The sequence below is a fragment of the Venturia canescens genome, chromosome 5 (genome assembly GCF_019457755.1).
Source record: "Venturia canescens isolate UGA chromosome 5, ASM1945775v1, whole genome shotgun sequence".
Lineage (NCBI taxonomy): Eukaryota > Metazoa > Arthropoda > Insecta > Hymenoptera > Ichneumonidae > Venturia > Venturia canescens.
In genome coordinates this window covers 24,663,236-24,672,758 of record NC_057425.1, presented here as the reverse complement: position 1 = coordinate 24,672,758, position 9,523 = coordinate 24,663,236, and positions in this window count along the sequence as shown.

Below are 9,523 nucleotides of genomic sequence, written 5' to 3'. Positions count from 1 at the left end.
CGTGCAAGTCGAGATCATAACATACAATCGAGTGATGTCGTTTCGGAACGTTCATAAACGTGAAAATTAGAGATCACCGATACACTTTTGTGTGAATCGACACAAATTAACCAGATTCACTGACACATTTCTTTCTGAATCGCTTTCCGATGTGCGAATCGAGATCATAACTTACAATCGAGTGATGTCGTTTCCGAACCATCATAAACGTGAAAATTGGAGTTCACCGATACACTATTGTGTGAATCGATACAATTTAACAACATTCACTGACATTTCGAAAAGTGCAGCTTTCCGACGTGCGATTCGAGATCATTACTTACAATCGAGTTATGTCGTATCCGAACGTGCATAAACATGAAAATTGGTGATCACCGATACACTTTTGTATGAATCGATAGAAATTAACAACATTCACTGACATTTCGAACAGAACAGATTTCCGACGTGCGATTCGAGATCACAACTTACAATCGAGTGATGTCGATTCCGAACGTTCATAAACGTGTAAATAGGACATCACCGATACACTTTTGTGTGAATCGACACAAATTAACCAGATTCACTGACATTTCGTTCTGAATCGCTTTCCGATGTGCGAATCGAGATCATAACCTACAATCGAGTGATGTCGTTTCGGAACGTTCATAAACGTGAAAATTAGAGATCACCGATACACTTTTGTGTGAATCGACACAAATTAACCAGATTCACTGACACATTTCTTTCTGAATCGCTTTCCGATGTGCGAATCGAGATCATAACTTACAATCGAGTGATGTCGTTTCCGAACCATCATAAACGTGAAAATTGGAGTTCACCGATACACTATTGTGTGAATCGATACAATTTAACAACATTCACTGACATTTCGAAAAGTGCAGCTTTCCGACGTGCGATTCGAGATCATTACTTACAATCGAGTTATGTCGTATCCGAACGTGCATAAACGTGTAAATTGGAGATCACCGATACACTTTTGTGTGAATCGATACAATTTAACAACATTCACTGACATTTCGAAAAGAGCAGCTTTCCGACGTGCGATTCGAGATCATTACTTACAATCGAATTATGTCGTATCCGAACGTTCATAAACATGAAAATTGGTGATCACCGATAGACTTTGGCGAGATGCGTAACAAATCGACAAGATTCACTGACATTTCGACTAGCATCGCTTTCCGACGTGCGATTCGAGATCATACCTTACAATCGAGTGATGTCGTTTCCGAACGTTCAAAAACATGAAAATTGGTGATCACAGATACACTTTTGTGTGAATCGACACAAATTAACAAGTTTCACTGACATTTCGTTCTGAATCGCTTTCCGATGTGCGAATCGAGAGCATGCATTACCATCGAGTGATGTCGATTCCGAACGTTCATAAACGTGAAAATTAGAGATCACCGATACACTTTTGTGTGAATCGACACAAATTAACCAGATTCACTGACATTTCGTTCTGAATCGCTTTCCTATGTGCGAATCGCGATCACACCTTACAATCGTGTGATGTCGTTTCCTAACGTTCAGAGACGTGAAAATTGGAGATAACCGATGCACTTTTGTGTGAATCGATACAATTTAACAACATTCACAGACATTTCGAACAGAACGGCTTTCCGACGTGCAAGTCGAGATCATAACATACAATCGAGTGATGTCGTTTCGGAACGTTCATAAACGTGAAAATTAGAGATCACCGATACACTTTTGTGTGAATCGACACAAATTAACCAGATTCACTGACATTTCGTTCTGAATCGCTTTCCGATGTGCGAATCGCGATCACAGCTTACAATCGAGTGATGTCGTTTCCGAACGTTCATAAACGTGAAAATTGGAGATCACCGATACACTTTTGTGTGAATCGACACAAATTAACCAGATTCACTGACACATTTCTTTCTGAATCGCTTTCCGATGTGCGAATCGAGATCATAACTTACAATCGAGTGATGTCGTTTCCGAACCATCATAAACGTGAAAATTGGAGTTCACCGATACACTATTGTGTGAATCGATACAATTTAACAACATTCACTGACATTTCGAAAAGTGCAGCTTTCCGACGTGCGATTCGAGATCATTACTTACAATCGAGTTATGTCGTATCCGAACGTGCATAAACATGAAAATTGGTGATCACCGATACACTTTTGTATGAATCGATAGAAATTAACAACATTCACTGACATTTCGAACAGAACAGATTTCCGACGTGCGATTCGAGATCACAACTTACAATCGAGTGATGTCGATTCCGAACGTTCATAAACGTGTAAATAGGACATCACCGATGATACACTTTTGAGTGAATCGAAACAAATTAACCAGATTCACTGACATTTCGTTCTGAATCGCTTTCCTATGTGCGAATCGCGATCACACCTTACAATCGTGTGATGTCGTTTCCGAACGTTCAGAAACGTGAAAATTGGAGATAACCGATGCACTTTTGTGTGAATCGATACAATTTAACAACATTCACAGACATTTCGAACAGAACGGCTTTCCGACGTGCAAGTCGAGATCATAACATACAATCGAGTGATGTCGTTTCGGAACGTTCATAAACGTGAAAATTGGTGATCACCGATACACTTTTGGGTGAATCGATACAAATTAACAAGGTACACTGACATTTCGTTCTGAAACGCTTTGCGACGTGTAATAATCTCGAATCGCACGTCGGAAAGCGATGCTGGTCGAAATGTCAGTGAATGTTGTTAAATTGTATTGATTCACACAAAAGTGTATCGGTGATAACCAATTTTCACGTTTATGAACGTTCGGAAACGTCATCACTTGATTGTAAAGTGTGATCGCGATTCGTACATCGGAATGCGGTTCAGAACGAAATATCAGTGAATCTGGTTAATTTGTGTCGATTCACACAAAAGTGTATCGTCGATCTCAAATTTTCACGTTTATGAACGTTCGGAAACTACATCACTCGATTGTTAGTTATGATCTCGGATCGCACGTCGGAAAGCTGTGCTGTTCGAAATGTCAGTGAATGTTGTTAAATTGTATCGATTCACACAAAAGTGGATCGGTGATCACAAATTTTCACGTTTATGAACGTTCGGAAACGACATCACTCGATTGTAAGGTGAGACCGCGATTCGCACATCGGAAAGCGATTCAGAACGAAATGTCAGTGAATCTGGTTAATTTGTGTCGATTCACACAAAAGTATATCGGTGATCTTCAATTTTCACGTTTATGAACGTTCGGAAACGACATCACTCGAATGTAAGGTATGATCTCGAATCGCACGTCGGAAAGCTGGTCAGTTCGAAATGTCAGTGATTCTTGTTCATTTCTATCGATTCATACAAAAGTGTATCGGTGATCACCAATTTTCACGTTTATGATGGTTCGGAAACGACATCACTCGATTGTAAGCTGTGATCGCGATTCGCACATCGGAAAGCGATTCAGAACGAAATGTCAGTGAATCTGGTTAATTTGAGTCGATTCACACAAAAGTGTATCGGTGATCACCAATTTTCACGTTTATGAACGTTCGGAAATGACATCACTCGATTGTAAGTTATGATCTCGGATCGCACGTCGGAAAGCTGTTCTGTTCGAAATGTCAGTGAATCTTGTTAATTTCTATCGATTCATACAAAAGTGTATCGGTGATCTTCAATTTTCACGTTTATGAACGTTCCGAAACTACACCACTCGATTGTAAGCTGTGATCGCGATTAGCACATCGGAAAGCGATTCAGAACGAAATGTCAGTGAATCTGGTTAATTTGAGTCGATTCACACAAAAATCTATCGGTGATCACCGTTCTTCATGTTTATGAACGTTCGGAAACGACATCACTCGATTGTAAGTTATGATCTCCGATCACACGTCGGAAAGCTGTTCTGTTCGAAATGTCAGTGAATGTTGTTAAATTGTTTCGATTCACACAAAAGTGTATCGGTGATCACCAATTTTCACGTTTATGAACGTTCGGAAATGACATCACTCGATTGTAAGTTATGATCTCGGATCGCACGTGGGAAAGCTGTTCTGTTCGAAATGTCAGTGAATCTTGTTAATTTTTATCAATTCACACAAAAGTGTATCGGTGATCACCAATTTTCATGTTTATGAACGTTCGGAAACTACATCACTCGATTGTAAGTTATGATCTCGGATCGCACGTCGGAAAGCTGTGCTGTTCGAAATGTCAGTGAATGTTGTTAAATTGTATTGATTCACACAAAAGTGTATCGGTGATAACCAATTTTCACGTTTATGAACGTTCGGAAACGTCATCACTTGATTGTAAGGTGTGATCGCGATTCGTACATCGGAATGCGGTTCAGAACGAAATATCAGTGAATCTGGTTAATTTGTGTCGATTCACACAAAAGTGTATCGGTGATTTCCAATTTTCACGTTTATGAACGTTCGGAAACTACATCACTCGATTGTAAACTGTGATCGCGATTCACACATCGGAAAGCTGTGCTGTTCGAAATGTCAGTGAATGTTGTTAAATTGTATCGATTCACACAAAAGTGGATCGGTGATCACAAATTTTCACGTTTATGAACGTTCGGAAACGACATCACTCGATTGTAAACTGTGATCGCGATTAGCACATCGGAAAGCGATTCAGAACGAAATGTCAGTGAATCTGGTTAATTTGAGTCGATTCACACAAAAGTGTATCGGTGATCACCAATTTTCACGTTTATGAACGTTCGGAAATGACATCACTCGATTGTAAGTTATGATCTCGGATCGCACGTCGGAAAGCTGTTCTGTTCGAAATGTCAGTGAAGCTTGTTAATTTCTATCGATTCATACAAAAGTGTATCGGTGATCTTCCATTTTCACGTTTATGAACGTTCCGAAACTACACCACTCGATTGTAAGCTGTGATCGCGATTAGCACATCGGAAAGCGATTCAGAACGAAATGTCAGTGAATCTGGTTAATTTGTGTCGATTCACACAAAAGTATATCGGTGATCTTCAATTTTCACGTTTATGAACGTTCGGAAATGACATCACTCGATTGTAAGTTATGATCTCGGATCGCACGTCGGAAAGCTGTTCTGTTCGAAATGTCAGTGAAGCTTGTTAATTTCTATCGATTCATACAAAAGTGTATCGGTGATCTTCCATTTTCACGTTTATGAACGTTCCGAAACTACACCACTCGATTGTAAGCTGTGATCGCGATTCGCACATCGGAAAGCGATTCAGAACGAAATGTCAGTGAATCTGGTTAATTTGAGTCGATTCACACAAAAGTGTATTGGTGATCACCAATTTTCACGTTTATGAACGTTCGGAAACGACATCACCCGATTTTAAGTTATGATCTCGGATCGCACGTCGGAAAGCTGTTCTGTTCGAAATGTCAGTGAATGTTGTTAAATTGTATGGACTCACTCAAAAGTGTATCTGTGATCTTCAATTTTCACGTTTATGAACGTTTGGAAACTACACCACTCGATTGTAAGCTGTGATCGCGATTAGCACATCGGAAAGCGATTCAGAACGAAATGTCAGTGAATCTGGTTAATTTGAGTCGATTCACACAAAAATCTATCGGTGATCACCGTTCTTCATGTTTATGAACGTTCGGAAACGACATCACTCGATTGTAAGTTATGATCTCCGATCACACGTCGGAAAGCTGTTCTGTTCGAAATGTCAGTGAATGTTGTTAAATTGTTTCGATTCACACAAAAGTGTATCGGTGATCACCAATTTTCACGTTTATGAACGTTCGGAAATGACATCACTCGATTGTAAGTTATGATCTCGGATCGCACGTGGGAAAGCTGTTCTGTTCGAAATGTTGGTGAATCTTGTTAATTTTTATCAATTCACACAAAAGTGTATCGGTGATCACCAATTTTCATGTTTATGAACGTTCGGAAATGATATCACTCGATTGTAATTTATGATCTCGAATCGAAATGTCATTGGATATTGTTAATTGGTCATGAATTGAACAAAAATTTTATTGGTGATCACCAATCTTCATGTTTATGAAAGTTCGGGAACGTTTTCATCGCTCGATTGTCAGTTCAGATCTCAAATGGCCCTTCGGATTGCGATACTAAATGTCTGTAAAATTGTTGATATGTGACGTTTATCGGTGAACGTTTCCAATCTTTCATAAACATGAAAGTAAGTAATCAGCGATAATCTTGTGTGTTAATCGTTACGAATCAACAATTTTTTCCGACATTTCTATCAGAATCGCAATCCGAAATGCGATTCGAGACCGGAACTGACATTCGAACGATGTCGGTTCTGAACGTTCACAAATATGAAAATTGGTGATCACAAATAAACTTTTGTGTGAATCGTTACAAATTATCAAGATTCACTGACAATTCGAACAGAACAGCTTTCCAACGTGCGATTCGAGATCATAACTTAGAAACGAGTGATGTCGTTTCCGAACGTTCATAAACGTGAAAATTGGAGATTACCGATACACTTTTGTGTGAATCGACACAAATTAACCAGATTCACTGACATTTCGTTCTGAATCGCTTTCCGATGTGCGAATCGAGATCATAACTTACAATCGAGTGATGTCGTTTCCGAACCATCATAAACGTGTAAATTGGAGATCACCGATACACTTTTGTGTGAATCGATACAATTTAACAACATTCACTGACATTTCGAAAAGAGCAGCTTTCCGACGTGCGATTCGAGATCATTACTTACAATCGAGTTATGTCGTATCCGAACGTTCATAAACATGAAAATTGGTGATCACCGATAGACTTTGGCGAGATGCGTAACAAATCGACAAGATTCACTGACATTTCGACTAGCATCGCTTTCCGACGTGCGATTCGGGATCATACCTTACAATCGAGTGATGTCGTTTCCGAACGTTCAAAAACATGAAAATTGGTGATCACAGATACACTTTTGTGTGAATCGACACAAATTAACAAGTTTCACTGACATTTCGTTCTGAATCGCTTTCCGATGTGCGAATCGAGAGCATGCATTACCATCGAGTGATGTCGATTCCGAACGTTCATAAACGTGAAAATTAGAGATCACCGATACACTTTTGTGTGAATCGACACAAATTAACCAGATTCACTGACACATTTCTTTCTGAATCGCTTTCCGATGTGCGAATCGAGATCATAACTTACAATCTTGTGATGTCGTTTCCGAACCATCATAAACGTGAAAATTGGAGTTCACCGATACACTATTGTGTGAATCGATACAATTTAACAACATTCACTGACATTTCGAAAAGTGCAGCTTTCCGACGTGCGATTCGAGATCATTACTTACAATCGAGTTATGTCGTATCCGAACGTGCATAAACATGAAAATTGGTGATCACCGATACACTTTTGTATGAATCGATAGAAATTAACAACATTCACTGACATTTCGAACAGAACAGATTTTCGACGTGCGATTCGAGATCACAACTTACAATCGAGTGATGTCGATTCCGAACGTTCATAAACGTGTAAATAGGACATCACCGATACACTTTTGTGTGAATCGACACAAATTAACCAGATTCACTGACATTTCGTTCTGAATCGCTTTCCGATGTGCGAATCGAGATCATAACCTACAATCGAGTGATGTCGTTTCCGAACCATCATAAACGTGAAAATTGGAGATCACCGATACACTTTTGTGTGAATCGAAACAAATTAACCAGATTCACTGACATTTCGTTCTGAATCGCTTTCCTATGTGCGAATCGCGATCACACCTTACAATCGTGTGATGTCGTTTCCGAACGTTCAGAAACGTGAAAATTGGAGATAACCGATGCACTTTTGTGTGAATCGATACAATTTAACAACATTCACAGACATTTCGAACAGAACGGCTTTCCGACGTGCAAGTCGAGATCATAACATACAGTCGAGTGATGTCGTTTCGGAACGTTCATAAACGTGAAAATTGGTGATCACCGATACACTTTTGGGTGAATCGATACAAATTAACAAGGTACACTGACATTTCGTTCTGAAACGCTTTGCGACGTGTAATAATCTCGAATCGCACGTCGGAAAGCGATGCTGGTCGAAATGTCTGTGAATGTTGTTAAATTGTATTGATTCACACAAAAGTGTATCGGTGATAACCAATTTTCACGTTTATGAACGTTCGGAAACGTCATCACTTGATTGTAAGGTGTGATCGCGATTCGTACATCGGAATGCGGTTCAGAACGAAATATCAGTGAATCTGGTTAATTTGTGTCGATTCACACAAAAGTGTATCGGTGATTTCCAATTTTCACGTTTATGAACGTTCGGAAACTACATCACTCGATTGTAAACTGTGATCGCGATTCACACATCGGAAAGCTGTGCTGTTCGAAATGTCAGTGAATGTTGTTAAATTGTATCGATTCACACAAAAGTGGATCGGTGATCACAAATTTTCACGTTTATGAACGTTCGGAAACGACATCACTCGATTGTAAACTGTGATCGCGATTCACACATCGGAAAGCGATTCAGAACGAAATGTCAGTGAATCTGGTTAATTTGAGTCGAATCGCACAAAAGTGTATCGGTGATCTCCAATTTTCACGTTTATGATCGTTCGGAAATGACATCACTCGATTGTAAGTTATGATCTCGGATCGCACGTCGGAAAGCTGTTCTGTTCGAAATGTCAGTGAATCTTGTTAAGTTCTATCGATTCATACAAAAGTGTATCGGTGATCACCAATTTTCACGTTTATGATGGTTCGGAAACGACATCACTCGATTGTAAGCTGTGATCGCGATTCGCACATCGGAAAGCGATTCAGAACGAAATGTCAGTGAATCTGGTTAATTTGAGTCGATTCACACAAAAGTGTATCAGTGATCACCAATTTTCACGTTTATGAACGTTCGGAAATGACATCACTCGATTGTAAGTTATGATCTCGGATCGCACGTCGGAAAGCTGTTCTGTTCGAAATGTCAGTGAATGTTGTTAAATTGTATCGACTCACTCAAAAGTGTATCTGTGATCTTCAATTTTCACGTTTATGAACGTTCGGAAACTACACCACTCGATTGTAAGCTGTGATCGCGATTAGCACATCGGAAAGCGATTCAGAACGAAATGTCAGTGAATCTGGTTAATTTGAGTCGATTCACACAAAAGTGTATCGGTGATCACCAATTTTCACGTTTGTGAACGTTCGGAAATGACATCACTCGATTGTAAGTTATGATCTCGGATCGCACGTCGGAAAGCTGTTCTGTTCGAAATGTCAGTGAAGCTTGTTAATTTCTATCGATTCATACAAAAGTGTATCGGTGATCTTCCATTTTCACGTTTATGAACGTTCCGAAACTACACCACTCGATTGTAAGCTGTGATCGCGATTAGCACATCGGAAAGCGATTCAGAACGAAATGTCAGTGAATCTGGTTAATTTGTGTCGATTCACACAAAAGTATATCGGTGATCTTCAATTTTCACGTTTATGAACGTTCGGAAACGACATCACTCGAATGTAAGGTATGATCTCGAA